At 42.6% G+C, this 19,855-nt stretch overlaps 1 long non-coding RNA gene across 1 annotated transcript; it reads left to right on the top strand.

The window, feature by feature from the left end:
• Window positions 1-543: 543 nt before the first annotated feature.
• On the top strand, window positions 544-2,966 carry LOC145789682 (uncharacterized). The gene is made up of 2 exons (XR_014327903.1): window positions 544-2,164; window positions 2,619-2,966. It is a non-coding gene; the product is annotated as an uncharacterized LOC145789682 (long non-coding RNA).
• The last annotated feature ends 16,889 nt before the right edge of the window (window positions 2,967-19,855 follow it).

Here is a 19,855-nt window from a genome sequence, read left to right as displayed (position 1 = left end):
TGTTGGTTACACCATTGTCATTCTCATTGGTTAAAACCTTCCCTCTCTTCGTAGAAAATATGTTGAGATACGCCTGTTGGTTACACCATTGTCATTTTCTACTTGGTTAAAACCTTCTTCCTCTCCGTATGAGATACGATTAGGTACGCTTGTTGGTTATACCGCCATTCCTCCTATCGCGTGAAACGCGTTGGGATTGCAAGTTTACTCGGTTAAAAACATCAAGTGCGTCTGGTGTTTACACCATCTTTCCTCCTTTCGCGTGAGACGCGTTAGGCTGTTGTTTCACTCAGTTAAAATTATGTTGTGACACATTTGCATGTGATTTTGTGGCACATTTAATGCAATGCACCCCCTGTTATGTTTCATATCATTTGCACGAAGCTTGCCTCTTCATTGTTGTCATCTTCATATCTTTATCATCACTCCATGGCATTGTATTACATTGCATAATCATGAATTTTCAAACAACTGGCTTCGTAAAGCGTGTAAGTCCAACCTTCAAACTGCATTTTGAGCATGTCACTTCCATTCTGCCCCTGAACAACGCTGGTTTGATTCCTTGCAAAAGGATACGTAGGCAACCTTCGGGTTCAACCACTTGCATTGCATCTTGTTTGTTTGCCCAAGTCTTACGGCCTTGTCAAAAGGGTCGTCTTTGGGCTTTGACATTCACTCACGTCATGAATTGACTTTGAGCTCTGTCAAAGAGGGGCAACTGTAGACACCCCATTTTGACCGGCCCTAAGACTCGGGCGCTTTCTTTTGATTACCCGATGATGACAATTAGAATGTGTTTCTCACAAAATTCTCAGTAAGAAAGATGGAATTTAAGTTTTAATCCCAACCTTCACCCATTTTTTTGGCCAAACTATTTTAGACCTTAAAACCCTCTTTTCAAAATATGTTTTTTTTTAAATGTTTCTACGATGTCCCGAGGCTTCCATTTCGATTAAAATATTGCACTTTTCAGTAAACCGAGTAAGGACAAAGTGGAAATGAATGGAAGGGAGGTGAAATTTTTGAAAAATATTTAAAAATATCTTCTTTATAGGTTTGGAGTTGAAGGAAATAGGAGGGGATGAAAGAAAGCTGGTTTAGGAAAAGGATGAGTATCAAATCATTAAGAAGGAAATGAGCAGTCTTCACTAAATTAGGCATTTCTGTTTGTACACTTGGAATTTAAATGTGAGGCTACCACCATTAGAAAGTAGACTTCTGGGGCTTCAATTTAGACCCAAGAACCACCTTAGACCAAGTCCAAATAAGGGAGATATTCCCATTTGAAGTTGAGCTTAAGAGCAGATTTTGTTGATCTAGCCCGAGACAGCCTTCACTAAATTAGGCATATCTCTTTGTACACTTTGAATTTAAATGTGAGTCCACCACCATTGGAAAGTAGACTTCTGGGGCTTCAATTTGGACTAAAGAACTGCCTAAAACCAAGTCCATATGGGGGAGATATACCCATTTGAAGTTGGGCTTAAAAGCAGATTTTGTTGATTCGACCCAAAACAACAATAGCCCATTTTTTCCTGGTTTTGGTTCGGTTGGGACAACCCATTTACCCATTTTTTGAGCCATTCAAGTGCATCCACTCACCCTCCATTATACCTAATCATCCTCCATAGTCAAAAAGATATTTTGTTTGCATCCATAAAGGAGTATCCCATGCAACCACCTTGAAAATTTGCCCTCCTATCACATTCTTGTCTCCCACCTTGTCTCCCACCTTCTTTTTGACCTTTACTCTCCCTCATTGCCTATATAGAATGATCATATTGTAAGAGAGGAGGAGGATCACGAAATTGAAGAGAAAGGAGTGAGAAAAGAGTGAAAAAAGAGAGAAAATTTGAGTTGTTTAGCCAAAAATATTTCTATCTTCCATATACACCCCATACCTTCCATAGCTACTGAAATTCCTCATTTCCATACACCAAAACCACTCCAAAAATTCTGATATAGCCAAAGATCAATCGCCTCGATCATAAGGAAGAATGTTTAGTGATTGAAAGTGAGAAAAACTTGAGAGTTAGCCACTTTCCATACCACAAACTCCATAAACTCCATAATTTCAAATTGAGGATTTGAGAACACACTTCCTACACTTGAGGGTGATCAAGAGGAAGTTTGGAAATCAAGAAGTTCAATCTTTCTTTGGAAGGTGAATTTTTAATCTTTCATTTTCTTATATTTTATATTTATATTCTTGCTTCTTATTTCATTGTGTTTTGTTATAATCCAAGTAGTTTGTTTATCTCATGTTTATTTTCTTACTTTATATTTCATAGTGTGTTGTTATAATCCTAGTGGTTTGTTTCGCTCATAATTATTTATTTATTTATTTTTATTCGCATACTTTAATTTCATATTAGTTTTGTTGTAATCTTGCATGTTTTACCTCATATTTATTTTTTTTTTCGTGTATTAGTCTCATATTAGTTCCGTTATAATCTTGCATGTTCTATCTTATATTTGTTTTATTACTTTAGGTTTATATTGTGAGTTTGCACTTTTTTTTTTCTTTTCTTTTCTTTTTTAATCTAACCGGTAGTGGTTAGTTGAGCCACCTACATATTTTTTTGTTTGTTCCTTTTCTTGGTTTTGCAACAAGACAGGTTTTGCTTGGCCTAGTTCGCCGGCCGGCCTATTTGGCCGGTCGGTTAGCTTCTTCCGAACAAGATGGCGTAATCTCCCAATATTGACCAATTTCCACCGGCGGTTCTAAAGAACATGAAGCTTTTATTTTATTTATTTATTTTATTTTGAGTGTATTGTGAGGTTTTTATTTTGTTGTAATATTCTCCTCATCCTTCTCTAATTTGGTTTGTAATTATTCTTTAAAATGTTGTAATAATTCCCCGCCCCGCTTCTTTTTATCCCGTTCTTTTACTTGCTTTCTTTATTTGTACATAAACATCATATTTATTTTTCATCATAGTTATGCTTTGCATCCATGTTTCATGCATCTTGATTCGGCTAAGTTTGCATTTGTGGATTTAATCAATTCCTATGTGATTATGTGCGCTACCTCATGTTCTTGAGATGATTCACATATCATATTTTAGAAGCCGAATCTTTAGTTGCATCTCATGAGTGAATTGCATTAGGGTTTTGTATATAAGATCATGCATATTTTACTAACTTTGTTTTGCAGCTTGTTCGTGGGACATCAAACATGTGAGTTTTTATGCTTTAGCATCCCGTGTGGTTGTGTTTTTCTTACTATGTCTAGCATCCTACCATGAAGCTAGTTGCTTATGTGATATAACTCTATGAATGCCGGTGGATGGAGGTTGTGTCGCTTAATTTGGAATGATGTTGATTTTTCATGCTTGTAAACTCAATTTATTTGGGTTGTACATCGTCAAAACTCTTTCAAAATGCATGATATCAAATTGCTCCAAAATGAATGGCATAGTCTATACTTGTATGCTTCACATAGTAAATTTTAGGATTTATTAATTAATCAGAACATGAACATATAAATAAAATAAAATTCATATCATGGTTAGTAAAGGCCGATCTTTGATCGGGTGGGCGGGGGTGCTCATTATTGACCTTCCCCTCTCATACCTAAGGTTCCGAGCCAAGCATCCTTGGTTACGACGAACAGTGGCCTTGGCACGAGTTATGGGTTTCCTAATTTTTCCAAAATAAATATTAGGTGGCGACTCTGAGATCTGATGACGCAGTCCATTTTTGACAAAATTGCAATAAAATGGATTTTCAATAAAAGTTGCCAAATCTGGACTCTCATCTATGTTTCACATTGCACTCATGAGAATAGATCAAAGAGATCTCGGGGGTCCGAACTGTTTAACGCGCGTGGGCACCCCCCGGGCATGTTACAATGGCATTTTACCTGAAGAAAAGAAAGAAGCTAACAAGATCAGAGCCAAGTCACAGTGATTTTGGCTCTCCCCATCAATGGCCTTGTACAAGAAATCCTTCACAGGACCTTACCTAAAGTGTGTCCACCCCAGCAAAGTTGAAGCATTCTTGTTTGAGATACACGAAGGTGTATGCGGAAGCCATCAAGGAGGAAGATCGTTAGCTTACAGAGCCATCTCGCAAGGGTATTGGTGGCCATACATGCAAGCAGATTCAGAGAAGTATGTCAAGAAGTACGAGAAATACCAGAAGTACGCACACCAGATACACCAACCAGTCAGAGAGCTTCTACCGTTAACTAGCCTATGGCCCTTCGCAATGTGGGGCTTGGACATAGTAGGACCAGTTCCAACATCACCCGGCAACAGAAAGTTCTTCCTGGCAGTAACAGACTACTTCACAAAGTGGGTGGAAGCAGAAGCACTAGTATCAATAAAGGAGAAAGATGTGAAGAAGTTCGTCTAGCAGAATATCATCACTCGGTTTGGTATACCCAAGGTGCTGATATCGGACAACGGCACCCAATTCAACAGCAAAATTTTTAGAGGCTTTTGTGAGGAGTACAAGATAGAATTCTACAACTCTACACCGGCATACCCCCAAGCAAATGGCCAGGCAGAAGCATCAAACAAAGTTGTCTTGGATGGATTGAAGAAAAGGTTAGAGAAAGCAGAAGAAAAGTGGGCTGAGGAGCGTCCTCATGTTTTATGGGCTTACCGTACCACACCTCGATGATCAACGGGAGAAACACCATTCTCCTTAGCCTACGGCATGGAAGCAGTAATCCCACTGGAAGTTGGCCTCCCCACCATTCGAAGCGAAAATTTTGATGCAAACTTAAATGGAGAAGCCATCACATTAGAGCTCGACCTTGCAGAAGAAAGAAGAGAAAGAACACTGGTTCACATCGCCTCATACCAACAGGAGTTATCCAGGAAATACAACAAGACTGTACATCCAAGGCAATTCAAGATCGAAGATTGGGTACTGCGCAAAGTAATGGGGAACACCCTGGTACCCGGAGATGGCAAATTAGGGCCCAATTGGGAAGGACCTTACAACGTGGTTGGATTAGCTGATAAAGGGGCATACCACTTGGAAGACGAGGACGGCAAAACCATTCCCAGGGCATGGAACACTGCCAATCTCAAACTCTTTTATTTTTAGCTTTTCTTTCAAGTATTTGTAATTTTTTCTTTTCTTTCAAGTATTTGTAATTTTTTCTTTCTCAAAAAAACATGTAGTTTCTTTCCAGAATAGTTGTTTCCTTCTGTAAAAGATTGTTTTAGTGAGTTAGGAGCACTATAAGCATAGTTGGCCGAAATAACCAACTTTGCACTCTCTTCAGCTAAGATTAGGGTCAGTGCTGAAGAAGTTGGCTGGAATAACCAACACCCCTCCTAAGCCCAGGATAAGGATCCAGGCTGCAGGACGTTTGGTCGGAATAACCAAAAACTTTACTCTAGGTTGGTAGGAAAAACTAACTTAGAGGTTGGCTGGAAAAACCAACACCCTTCCTAAGCTCAGGATAAGGATCCAGGCTGCAGGACGTTTGGTCGGAATAACCAAACACTTTACTCTAGGTTGGCAGGAAAAACAACTTAGAGGTTGGCTGGAAAAATCAACACCCCTCCCAAGCCCAGGATAAGGATCCAGGCTGCATGACGTTTGGTCGGAATAACCAAACACTCTACTCTAGGTTGGCAGAAAAAACCAACTTAGAGGTTGGCTGGAAAAACTAACACCCCTCTAAAGCCCAGGATAAGGATACAGGCTGCAGGACGTTTGGTCGAAATAACCAAACACTTTACTCTAGGTTGGCAGGAAAAACCAACTTAGAGGTTGGCTGGAATAACCAACACCCCTCCTAAGCCTAGGATAAGGATCCAGGCTGCAGGACGTTTGGTCGGAATAACCAAACACTCTACTCTAGGTTGGCAGAAATAACCAACTTAGAGGTTGGCTGGAATAACCAACAGCTCTCCTAAGCCCAGGATAAGGATCCAGGCTGCAGGACGTTTGGCAGGAATAACCAAACACTTCAGTCTAGGTTGGCAGAAATAACCAACTGAGAGGTTGGCTGGAAAAACCAACACTTAGTACTCTTCAGCCGAAGTAAGGATCTAGGCTGAAGAGTGGTTGGCTGGAAAAACCAACACTTATTGTTCTTCAGCCGAGATAAGGATCTAGGCTGAAGAAGTTGGCTGGAAAAACCAACACTTAGTACTCTTCAGCCGAAGTAAGGATCTAGGCTGAAGAGTGGTTGGCTGGAAAAACCAATATTTATTGTTCTTCAGCCGAGATCAGAATCTAGGTTGAAGAAGTTGGCTGGAAAAACCAACACTTAGTACTCTTCAGCCGAAGTAAAGATCTAGGCTGAAGAGTGGTTGGCTAGAAAAACCAACGCTTATTGTTCTTTAACCGAGATAAGGATCAAGGCTAAAGAGGTTGGCAGGTATGGCCAGTCAGATTGTAAAGTTATGACCAGGATAAGGTATCTCGGCCCGAGAATATTATACTTCATTCAGATTACAGTTAGAAAGTTACATGCATGGCAGTTAACCAAAATAACAATTGGAACAAAAGAGATTTCATTGATCATACAAAGTCAAAGTACAAAAGGGGGGGACTTCGGCCCGGTTACAATCTCTCTTTCCAAAAGGTAAAAAAAAAGAAAAGTACATAGTCAAGCAAATAGGTCATCTAAGTCAGCATCTAAAACCACCCGGTCTTCGCCCAGAGGTAGCTCGGTTGTGGCAACCACACTCTGGTTAAGCTTGGTTGGAAGCACAGCATCGAACACAGCTGGCAAAGGTGGGATGGAGACCTCTGGAGTTGGGGAGGTAGACTGGCGACCGGATTGAGTGTTGTCTTCTGGAGCTTCATCTTCATCCTCTTACTCTAGAAATTGTTGCTGAATGGTAGCAGCATACTCCGCTAGTGAGCTCGGTATGAAATATGGAAGAGGATTGAAAACCTCGGTCTCAGGTCCATGACCGAGCTGCGCCACAGCCCCCCTCCACCTACATTTAAAGAACAGGTCCTTCGCAGCTTCACACTGCTTGACGTACAGGGCTTCGCCTTCTTTGAAATCGCGGTTCTCCGCATCCTCCAGCTTCTTCTCAAGCTTTGTTATTTTGGTATTTTTTTTTCCTTTAAGCTTGGCCAGCTCGCGTAGATATTTATCTTTTATCACGGCCAAAGCCTTTTGCTTGTCTGCTTCAGCCGAGCTAACAAGACCGGTCAGAAAACCATTCTCGGTTTGTAGCTCGGCTATTTGCTTCCTGGCCTGTTCTAGCTCAGTGATTTTTTCGGTTACCTCTGCCATTGCCTGCCTTGTTGTTTTGCGAACTTCCAATACACACTTGTAAGCGATGTGGTTCTTCTACATAGCCTGTAAAAAAATAGAAAGAGACTTGTAGTAAAACCGAGCAGAAAGTTGTGCAAATTAGAAAGATAAGCAAATGAGGTTACTTACCAGCACCATTGACTTTGTGGCCGAGCGAATGGCCTTCAGCTCGGTGAGGTGGTTGCGGTGCTCCATGTCGGACGGAAGGCAAACGCTCTTGGCCAGATTGAATGCTATTAGGTGGTCTTTTTCAGCGACCACTGAATCAGTATCCTGTATAGCACGGTTCTAAAAAGTGATCTTTGGAGCCCACTTGGAAGTGCTAGCTCTGTCAGAGCGCTCCGATTGTGGGCTCGGTGGAGGGCTTGGCGGAAGGATGGTATCTTCTTCATCAATAAGGCGTGGCTCGGTTGTGGAAGTCTGAGCACACTTGTTTGGACGAGATGATGAGGGTTGATGGGATGGAAAGGCCACCACGGTCTCCTTAGTCTGACCGGCTGGTGGTACCTCGGGCTGGCTTGTTTCGGTTAGGAGGGCCCTTACAACTCGTTTCTTGGCCATCTCTTGCTCAGCGGTTACAGGGATCAAATTAATTTGGGGCAAGGTTGGGTTCGGTTCAGGAGAGGCTTCCAACAAAAAGTCGGTTACCTTGGTCTTTCGTTTACCGCTATATCAGTAGGTCGGCTCAAAATTCAATAGCTCGGTCCAACTTTGGTTTGGATATCGCAGCGCGGCGTGAAGAACATTCAAGTCTGGGTAGCTGTACTGAGACTTAAGGAAGTTCAAATCTGCATGAAGAAAGGAGAATACAGTTAGTGCGGTTCAAGATCAGAAAACCGAATTAAAAAAAGCATGGAATTGAGCCGAGGTAATCCTACCGGCTTCACCCTTGTTCCAATTTATTCTGTCGCCCGGGATCTGGGCTTGTTGGTCCTCAAAATTCCCAGATACCTAGAAGAAATCATCATCATTCACGTCTTTGTCTGGGGTATTTTTTATTATCTTTTCACGACGACATCTTACTCTTAAATAGTAAACCCAGCCATCCTCAGCTGATCCTATGGAGTATTGGTGGAAGAGCTCAGCTAGACTGAGATTAAGGCTAGCCCGGCGGTTTAGCTCGGTAATGCCGTTTATTATACGGTAAGAATTGGTGGAAAGTTGGGTAGGACAAAGGTTTGTTTGTCTAAGGAATTCACAAAGAAGGGGCTGTACAGGGAATCTTAGTCCAGTTTCTACAATGGAAAGAAGTGTAAAGGGAACAAAGCCAGGGTTTCCCCAGGGTATGGTATCTAGTTCGGCTAGGGTGAGGTGGACATCATCAGGGATATGGTAGTCCCTTCGGAACTCGACCATAGCACCTAGGGTGTTTACCAAATATCTATATTTACCCATGAGGTTTTAAGTTATGAATAAATAAGCAGAGTATTAGCTCGGTCTTGAAAGGACACTCAGTAGCTCGGTCGAGCGTTCAAGGGAGTGCCTGGCAGCCTAAGTCTGCAAAGTGAAAAAAGAGAGGTGTTAAGCACAGATTGTTGGACCGTGCTAAAAGAGACAAAGGCAAAATAAATAAAGTCCTAGCTTGGCTACGCAAGATGCTATCAGTTTTTAGCTCGGCTTGAGCAAGGGGCTTTATAGCCCGGTTGAGCCTTTGGGGCAACATTCTTAGTTTGGTTTGTACTAAGGAAGCTAGTTTAGCCCCAAGTTGTAGCTCGGTTGGAGGTTAAGGCTTTCTAAGTATGGTATTGCGCAAACCTAGTACGGTTCGATTACTCGGTTAGATGAAGCTAAAGGTATCTAACCTATGGAAACTACTAGTATAGTGTGGAGTTATAGTTCAGTTGTTAGGTGCAGCAAGGCATGCAACCGAGGCAAACAAATTTTTAGTTCGGTTAAAATGTAATTTTGGATCAAAATCAGTGTTTCTCAGATTATTCGAGGTTCTACTACATGGATTTTTCCCAAAAAAATAGAAGCAAAGATGGAATATGTATTTTGCAAAAAAACATACAAATACGCATATTATGTGTTGCAAACAAGTGTGAAATCAACAAAAAAGAAATCAGTTTGAGCAAACATACCAGTGCAAGGCGAGGGTACTAAAGATGAAAGTAATGGTAGCAGAAAACACGAACTCAACAAAATGCAGGGTCAAGCAGGAATGGAGACTCAGAGAGAGAGAAGAAGGTGAATAGTACAAGTAAATGATTCAAAAAGTAGGGTTTTGGTGAAAAGCTCAAGTTTTGGGCTGGACTGTTCAAATATCGCGAAGTACGAGGGCGGCGTGACAGCCATACTGGGCCAATAAGGGTGTAACATGTGTCCTTGGAATAAGAAGCGGTTCAGTTACAAAGATTGAAGAGACGTTTTTTGACCGGGCATATTAAAGTGGCCCGGTGTGAGTTTAGCTTAGTTGGAAGGCTGAAATTTCTAGCTCGGTTGGAAGGCTAAGGTTTTTTTAGCTCGGTTGACAAGCTAAAGCTTTTAGCTCGGTTGGTGACAGGTAATCCCTATCATGCTGCGCAGATGGAATTAAGGGGCAATTGAGAGGGTAATTTATATGTAAATTGGGCTGAGCTGGGTAATGGGTCATTCTGTGGGCCACAGTAAAAGGGCCTTGTAATTAGTCCGGTCCAGAGGAGCCTTGCAGATAGCCCGGTCCGAAAGAGCTTGGTGGTTAGCTCGGTCACCACGGTCGGCGCGGTGACAATTAGCTCGGTCAAACCATCTTTGGCCAAAGTATGTTGAGCTTTCCTCAGAACTTTGCTATTGGTTAGCTCGGTCCAAGCTCGTTGTGGTTAGTAGGGTCTCAGACAACCCAGTTGGAATATGTCAAACCAAGGTACACGCAGCGAAAGGAAGAACCGAGCTAGTGGGAGCTCGGTCTAGTCTGCGGCTTTAGCATGGCCATGTTATCTCGGTCGTATTGACATCCAACCGTAGTAGAACCATCTCACTTGGTTTAAGTAGTGAGGGGGGGTGTTGAAGGATAAGCATTATCTTTCAGGAATGTGATTCCTAGGAGGACTCTGCATGGAGGAATAAGAGTCTTGCTAGGATTGTGCCACATGGAATCTATAAAAGCTCATAACATCACCTATGGAGAGGTAACACAATTTTGATTCTCGAATACACAGAGCTTTTGTCTATTTGTCTATTTTGCTAACTTAAGCATCGGAGAGGTATCCGGCACACACCTGCCGGCTAGCTCACGTTTGTGTTTTCAAGGAGTAAGGCAATGACGTTTGGAGGAGCGCGGACTTGATCAACAGGATTATACGAGAAGATTATTTCTTGCTCGTACATAAATAAACATCAATATTATGCCCATTTATAAGATAAATAATATCAGATAAATATTTTTATAAGAGTTTGGTCTTGATTGATTTTTAAATAAATTAACAACTGACATATAACGGTTTATATTATTAGTGTAAACTTAAAAGTGATATTTTAAAATTTTTAAATATGTTTCTTAGTGTATGATAAAAAAGAGTAAAATTATTTCAAGAAAGAGTGGTGCTACATGTATCAATTAGTATATCAACTGTGTGAGTGATTTTCTGATCACACTACCTGTTTAGTAATCAGCTAGAGAGCACCGGCAGAATAGATGGCTTCAGTTAACCTGTAACAGAAAGAGAAGGCTCCGGCAGTGGCTCTTCCACCCGGAGGCACTCTGACGATCAAGTCAGTATATCTCTCAAAGATAATCAAGTACTAAACTCACTGCTCAAAGCATAAATTGCGTACCTTGGACCCACGGGGGTGCCTCTCTTTTATAGTTAACACAATCCTAGTCTCACTAGAAGCCTGACTTCTATGGACTCCAATTCAATACTTACTTTGGACTCCTCAAGAGATAAAGATAAACTCCCTAAGAGCTTTATCCTCATCTTGACTAAGTCTCCCCTTCGTTCTAGGACTCTTGTCCCTTATCCGTTTATCTCGGATTTCGATATCTTCGGAGATAACCTCGGCATAATGACCAGGACACGTGGCACCTCAGCTGACACATCGGCGTCACCTTGCCACGTGTTGGTACCAGAAAATATATCCCCACAACTGCCCCCTAGGTTCTATTACCTCGGCATTTTGAGGTGATGAAACCTATATCGGTACTTCCTTCTGTACATCGGCTCAAGAACTTTATAGCCGAGATCATTCATTTCAGGCCGACATGTTTTCTTTCAGAGAACAAGAATTCCAGTGAACTCTTTCACGTGTATAAGCTGTCATACACCATATTTCAACTGTTTTTAACCACGTGTTTCCTTCTTATTGGTTCGTACCTGTGACGCGCCTGTAAGCCGTCTCTCTTTCACGTGTGCCGTCTGACGCATACGTTCTTCCAAGCGTATTGATTACTTTTTTGCCGCCGTTTTCATTTTCAACAAAACATCTTTTCAAATTTTCCCTTTCACTTTATTCTTGTTTCTGGAAAGCTTTTTTCTCTCTCTAACTTTCTCTTCTTGAGTCCACCATTATTCAAGCCTCCTTGCTCTGAAACTTATTCCGTTCACCCCTTCCGGCGTGTTTTGCACCATTTCGTTGCTTCCACAACCGTCGTCTGACTTCGGCGATCTTTACACCGGCTTCATATTTTCTGGTAAGCAACTGTTTTCTTCTTATTCTAGTTCTTGATCTTTTCTGGAATTTCTTGTTTACTACTGCCTTGCTTAAATAATTAATTTGTGAATCATACCTCAGAATGCGTTAATTTCGCTTTTGCTTATGCCTTAAATACATGTACTATTCATAGTGTTCTTGCACGTCTTGCCACTGTTCTTGGCCTTCAACCCTTTGTATTCTTCATGTTCTTGATAGTCCATCTCTGTTCTTGATTCTGAAACTCCGCTTTTGTTTTCTGTTTTTTGTGTCTTTTCCAGATCTGTGCCTTTGATCTTCTTCTCCATAGTTTTAGGCTTGGGATTTGTCTATAGAACCCACATTTTAGAAAAAACTGAAACATCCCTTACAAATTTCTGCACCAGTTCAAACCTAGGTTTTTTGCCGAGGTCTCATTAATCCTCTTAAAACATTTTTTCTCTGAAATCCAACCCCTCTAATTCAGGCCGATATTATGGGTATGTGGAGACATAGGGTAGATACCCCAACCAAACTTGAGTACTTTAGGCAAGAGTTCTCTATCCCTGCCGATGTCCATTTGAGGCTGGCTGGAGATAACGACTCTATCATGCCCACAGATGATTCGATGCCCTTTTCCATTGTAGCTTTCACTGAGTGCGGACTCCGGCTTCCACTCAACATCCTTTTTCGTGAGATTCTTCACTATTATAAGTTGAACCCCATGCAACTGGCAGTCAATTCCTACCGAGTGATCAATGGCATCATAGCCTTAGCTAAACAGGAAAATGCTAGGATCACCCTAACCGATATCCAGTACTGCTATACCATGTGTGCCCTTAATTTGAAAGAAAAAAGCTACATTTATTACCTTAAGCCGAGGTCTACAGAATTTAAAATCGTAGCCGACCTGTCAGACTCCAACAAGGGGGCTGAAGATGACTATTTCATTATCTCGGGCAATTGGGAGTTTCAGCCAAACGACGACCTCCATCTTTATCCTTTAAGCCGAACTGTTTTGGGAGAAGGAGCTGGTAAGGGCCACCCTTCATAAGTTTCTTTTTATCTTCTTGCATAAATTGTTCAATATTCTTGTTCTAATGTTTGTATTGTTTTTATCTTTGCAGTTTTTCATCAGCCACCAAAGAATTTTCGCCAATCCTTCTATCGCAGCAAGGATTTGAAAAAACTTCTGAACTTGCCGATTCACAAATGAAAGGCGCCTCTGCTCCTCAACTTTATCCCAACTTATAAGTTAGCCTTGCCCGACGTCCCTAAGAGGAAGAAGAAAAGCCTCTCTCCACCTTCTGCCACAACTCCACAAACCGCATCCACATCACGAACAAATCAAGGATCAACATCTGATCCAGCTGATCAGCCATCAACTTCGGCTCCATACCTGGTCCCAATATTAGAACGAAAACGTCGACGACGACTTGTCCTTACTGCCGAGATGGGCCGCCCAAAACCAGTTGTAAAAGACTTCTTAGCCAGCATTCCATCATCTGTTGATGATCAACCAGCACAAACCTAACCTCCACCGAAGCCGAAAAGAATAAAGAAGGCTCAACCAAAGGCCAAGATAGCTCAGGTTGAATCTGAAGACACTTTGCCGATCTCGAAGTTGGCTGAGAGTGATAAATCTCAGCCTTCTGCTGGAAAGAGGCGCTCTGAGTCTCAACCACCAGAATCCCAAAACCCAAAAAAGCCGAGGTCTTCTTCTGCAACAACCTCGGGATCAAAAAAACCTGATGCCCCCTGGGCCCCCTCAATTACTCTGGAAGATAAGCCTGTTATGGCAAGTGACAGTACCGAGGATATTAACGTCAACGCTGCGCTCAGTACTGCTATGCTGTTACCAGGCGATTTGGAGCGAAACGCCCAGTATAGTGAGTATGAGAATTACGCTCTAATGCTTCAGCACTCCGTTCAGATAGATGTCTTCTATTTGGTAATGTTCTTCTTTCTTTTTATTTCGTACTTTGAATATTCTCTAATACCTCTGTTTTCTTTCAAGCTATCCAGCATGCCCACTCTTTCTCAATGCAGTCTTTTGAGAATCGAGAGAGGCTTGTCGAGATGAAGAGGGAGTTCTCTTCCCTCCAAAAGACCAACAAAGGTCTTCAATCAAAGATGAAAAAACTGAAAGACCAAGCCGAGGCTGCAATCAAAGCTCAGACCAATGCCGAAGAGAAGGCTGAGGCTGCTGAGGCTATCAGGAAAGTGGCTGAGTCTCAGAAGAGAGAAGCCGAGGAGAAAATGGTTCAAGTCGAAAAGGAGCTTCAGGAGGCACTGGCCACCAAAGAAGCCGAAATAAAAGATGCCGACGAGAAGGCATATGCCCAAGGCATGGCTGACGTCACAGATGCCTACGAACAATAGGTGAAGGAGGCATGCAACAAGGGTTTCACCCTTGGTTGGATGTCCCTTCTAAAGAAACTCAATGTCCCAGAGGACTCACCGTTGAGGAAAGCCGATGCCATTCCTCTTCCATTCCCTCCAGCTCAACCTCCAAGGCAAGACGTCGGCGAATCTGAGTCTGAGGATAGTGATGAGGAAGAGGATGAGGCGTTGGTAAGAAAATCCAAAGATGTTGCCAAGTCCCCTCTTCAAAATGAGCAAGTCCTAGACTTGATTCAGGATGAAGAAGGCGATGAGGTTAACAAAAATGCTACTGATGAGAAGGAATCAGCCGATGCCATCCTTGCTGATAAAAACCTTGAAGACACTCTTGCAGAAATTGACGCCGAGGTCGCGGCGAATAAGACTGCTGAGATGTTTTCTCAACAATTATCTGATCTTCAAATTCAACCAATTGGTGGAGAGGAGTCTTAGCTTCATGTTTTTCTTTTGCTTAGTTGTATTTTGTTTCTTCTTTATCTTTTGGAACAATATAAGCCCTTTGTATGGCCGATGTGCCCTTTTCTTGATGAATGCTAATACAACTTTTCTTTTTTAAGTGCTTGCACTCTTGTCTTCTCTATATTGCTTTTGCATGATTCTATACTTAGAATATTCTGCATGTCTTTCACACACTTTTCCTTCTTTGTACAATCTTCTCGGGGTGACACACCTCGGATAGACAAACTTCTTGTAAACTTTTAACAAATATTGAACATCATGCTGGTTTAACTTAACTTGTAAATTGTTCACAAATTTCAATCAAGTGTTAAGCAATAATTTCAGTTTAACTTAACTTGTAAATTGCTACAAATTTCAACAAGTGAAGATAAACAATAATCTCGGCTTAACTTCACTTTTAAATTGCTACAAATTTCAACAAGCGTTAAGCATTACTTCGGTTTAACTTCAACTTGTAAATTGCTACAAATTTCAACAAGTGAAGATAAACAATAATCTCGGCTTAACTTCAACTTATAAATTGCTACAAATTTCAACAAGCGTTAAACATTACTTCGGTTCAACTTCAACTTGTAAATTGTTACAAATTTCAACAAGTGAAGATAAACAATTTTGTCTTCTCTCTGCCCCCAATGTGAACCTGAGTTCCACTTGGGTTCTCATTATTTAGAAACAACATTATGTATCTTTTATCAATTCACAAGTCTTTGAGAATTCTGCTAGGATTTTATTGATGACGTCGGCAAAAAATAACAAGGAACATCTAATGATAGAAAAATTTCAAATTACAAGTGTTCTAAGATCTTGGTAATGCTTTGCCCTCATTATCTTCAAGCCGGTATGCTCTATTGTCCAATACCAAAGTAATTCTGTAGGGTCCTTCCCAGTTTGGGCCAAGCTTGCCCTCTCTGGGATCCTTCTTGTTGCCAACAACTTTTCTTAGGACTAGGTCGCCGACCTGAAAATCCCTTGGATTGACTTTCTTATTGTAAGCTCTTGCAAGCTGTGGCTGGTATGCTGCGAGCTGAATTACAGCTTTCTCTCTTCTTTCTTCTAAGAGATCTAGATCTCGGGCTAGAAGTATGTCATTAGTCCCATTCTCTACTCCCTGAGTTTTGATCCCTGGGATGTCGATCTCTAGTGGGATAACTGCTTCTGTACCATAAGCCATGGCAAAGGGGGTTTCCCCTGTTGATCCTCTCGGCGTAGTCCGATATGCTCAGAGTACATTGGGCAACTCGTCCACCCACTTTCCTTTTGCTGCTTGCAGCCTCTTCTTTATCCCATCCAAAATTACTTTATTGGATGCTTCTGCTTGCCTATTGCTTTGGGAAAAACTTGGTATTGAAAAGTAATTCTTTATCTTGAATTTTGCACAGAAGTTCTTGATGAGTTTGCTGTCAAACTGTGTTCTGTTGTCGGTAACTATTGCTCTTGGAATGCCAAATCTGGTGATGATGTTTCTCCATATGAAGTCCTTGACGTCCACATCTCGAATTTTGGCAAGAGGTTCTGCTTCTATCCACTTCGTGAAGTAATCTGTTGCTACCAGCAAGTACTTCATTTGCCCAGTTACTTGGGGCAACTGCCCAACGAGATCCATGCCCCATTGGGCAAATGGTCATGGACTGGATACAGGGTTCAGGTCAGCAGCTGGCTGATGTATCAAAGGTGCAAACCTTTGGCATTGTTCACACTTCTTCACGTAGGCTTCTGTATCTTTTTGTATATAAGGCCACCAATATCCCTGTGAGCTAGAGATGAACGACCTTCTGTAGAGATGTCCGTCCGCTGTCAGATTGAATCTTGCTTACTTCAATCTGACCTTGTGTGCTTCCTTATGGTCTTCTGGAAGCTTTCCCTCTTTTAGGAATGCAATAATTGCATCCATCCAGCTTGGTCCCAGGTCCACACACATTGCTTCTTGTTCTGTGATCGGTGATTCTATGCTCGGGCTTGACAAATAGTCAATCATTATTGTCCTTGTTTTTCCAGTTTGTATTGAACTTGCCAAGTTAGCCAATGCGTCGGCGTGGCTGTTATCATCTCGGCTAACTTGAAGAAGTCGGCAGTTACAAAGCGAGGCTGCCAGCCTGATGACTTCCTTTGCGTATGCCAACATTCTCTCATCTCGAGTTGCAAACTCTTCTGTTGTCTGATTCACTATAAGTTGTGAATCACAAAAAATTATTACCTCATCTGCTTCTACTGCCATTGCCAACTTTAGTCCTGCAATCAATCCTTCATATTCTGCCTCATTGTTTGAGGCCTTGAACCCTAATCGAATGGACTGTTCTAATATCTCCCCATCAGGAGATATTAACACTACTCCTGCCCCCGCTCCTTGCCGGTTTGAGCTCCCATCGATAAACAGACGAAAGGAGTCGCCGATGTAAATGCTGCAGGGTCTTTGTTTTTTCCTTTCTTTGTTCTTTTGCCTTTGGCTGGGTTTCTCCTTATTTGCTTGGACATCATTCATCTTGGCTCAACGGAGCCCGATGTTCGATGGATTCTGGCGTGAATTCGGCCACGAAGTCGGCCAAAACTTGGCCCTTAATTGCTATTCTCGGCCTGAACTCCAAGTCATACTGGCCCAAGGCTACTGCCCATCTTGCTATTCTTCTAGTTAAGTCTCCTTGTTGTAACAGGGACTTCAGTGGGTGCTCTGTTAGCACTATAATCTTGTGCGCTTGAAAGTAATGGTTCAGTTTCTTTGAAGCCATTACTAAGGCCAGCATTAATTTCTCTAGTGGTAGGTACCTTGTTTCTGAATCGGCCAAGGTTTTGCTTACATAATAAACAGCCTTTTGCTCCCCTTTTTCCTCTCGGATTAATACTGCACTTACTGCGTGTTCTGAGACTACCAAATACAAAAACAGTTCTTCCCCAAGTTCAGGTGTTGAGAGGACTGGAGCCGTGGTCAGATACTTCTTTAGGTCAGCCAAAGCGGCCTCACATTCCTCAGTCCACAGGAAGTCCATGGCCTTCTTTACCAGGTTGAAGAAAGGTTTACATTTGTCTGAACTTCTGCTGATGAATCTGTTTAGGTCTGCGGCTCTTCCAGTTAGCATCTGCACCTGTTTTGCCGACGTAGGGCTCTTCAACTCTAGGATGGCCTTTATCTGATCTGGGCAGGCCTCGATGCCCCTTCTAGTTACCAGGCATCCTAAAAATTTACCAAATCCAACTCCAAATGCACACTTCGATGCATTGAGTCAGAGCCGATATGTTTTAAGGATTTCAAAGACTGCTTTTAGATCGGCGAGATGACCCTTAGGCTCTTTAGTCTTAACGACCATGTCGTCAATGTAGACTTCTACTGTTCGGCCAATCAGGTGTTTGAACATTTTGGTTACCAGCCTTTGGTAATTTGCTCCTGCGTTTTTCAACCTGAAAGGCATTACTCTGTAACAGTACAGGCCTTTTGGGGTGATGAATGCGATTTTTTCTTCGCCTAGGGGGTACATGGCGATCTGGTGGTACCCCCTGTAGGCATCTAGAAAACTCATTCTTCCATGCCCTGAAGTGGCATCTACTAGCTGGTCAATTTTGGGCAGGGGAAAGCTGTCTTTGGGACAAGCTTTGTTGAGGCCGGTAAAGTCTACGCAGACCCTCCATTTACCGTTCTTCTTGTATACCACCACTGTATTAGATATGTTGGGTAGTGCACTTCTCTAATGGCCCTGGCCTCTAGAAATCTGTCTACTTCTTCTTCTACTACTTCGACGTGTATCAATGTCGGTCTTCTGGCTCGCTGAATTACAGGTTTGGCCGACCTGTCAACATTCAGTTTGTGGCAAGTGACCTCGAGGTCAATGCCAGGCATTTCGTAAGGTGTCCAAGCGAACACCTCAATATTTGCTCTCAAAAAAGTTTCCAACTCTTTTTCCTCTTCTTCGGCTAAGCCCGAGCCAAGAAAAAAGAAGCGTTCTTCATCCCCATCCTAGACGAGGATTTTCTTTAGTGCCTCTTCGCTCTTCTCGGCTGGTTCTTTGCCGACGTCTTCTAGGACTTTCACGTCCTCATCTTCAATTTCTGCCTTCTCTGGCTCTCGCACGCTGCAGGTAGATTTCATTGCTGCCATGGAGCAATTCTTCGCCTGTAGCTGATCGCCTCTAACTTCCTCTACCCCATGCTTTATTGGGAATCGCAATAGTTGATGCAATGTTGAGGGAACTGCCCCCATTGCATGTAACCATGGCCTTCCCAAGATGATGTTGTAAGGGGAGAGTGTGTCAATGACGGTGAATTCTGTCTTGATTTTTCTGGTGCCAGCCTGCACCTCCAAGCTTGCTGCGCTCAGTGGCCACGTCGGCGTTCCATTGAAGCTGACCATCAGGCCATTGGACTGCTCCAAGTCATCAGGATGAAGGCCCAGCTCCTTGTAACATCTAACATACATGATGTTGCAAGAGCTGCCTTGATCAATCAGGATGCGTTTCACTTGGCACTCCCCGACCTGGAGGGATACTACCAAGGCATCATTATGTGGATGCTGGACCATCTCTAGGTCGGTTTTAGTAAAGGCTATCGTCGGTCCCTGGCATTCTTCAGGCCGAGGTCTTTTATGTCCGACCTGGTTTACGTGCTGTAGGTGTTTTACCTTCTGGGTCTCCCCTCGTATGTCGTTTTCGTTCACCTTTGAGTGAATTGCATTAACCACCAGTGGTCCTCCTGCCTGTGGTTGCTGTGTTGAGGGAGGCGGAGCTGCTGGTGCTTGAGCAATCTTGCCTGTTCTTCCCTTGTCTTGGCCTCATCGACAAGGTCCCTCAGATGGCCTTGTCTCACCAAGTCTTCTAAATGTGCTTTTAGGGCTCTGCAACCTTGAGTTGGGTGCCCTTCTTCATCGTGGTAAGCACAACACCTACCGACGTTTCTTCCCATAAATTCCCCTGGTGTTTTTGACGGTGCTCTGAAATAGGGCTGGTTTCGTATTTGATTTAGGACTTTGTGGACCGGGATTCAGAACACAGTCGCTACTGCCTGTTTAGCCCTCAATTTCGTTTCTTATTTAATCGATCCATTGTTACCTCGGCTTCGCTTCGACAAGCCATTTCCTTTTTCCTGCTTTGTCTCTTTGTTTCCCGATGTATCCTCCTCGGCTCTGGCGTACTTCTCAATTCTCCCCATGAATTCTTCCATGCTTTTTGGCAATGTCTTTGC

Source organism: Camellia sinensis, chromosome 4, assembly GCF_055761805.1.
Source record: "Camellia sinensis isolate YWXY chromosome 4, ASM5576180v1, whole genome shotgun sequence".
Classification (NCBI taxonomy): Eukaryota; Viridiplantae; Streptophyta; class Magnoliopsida; order Ericales; family Theaceae; genus Camellia; species Camellia sinensis.
The sequence above is the reverse complement of the archived record's forward strand: the minus strand, read 5'-3'. Positions and strand labels throughout refer to the sequence as shown.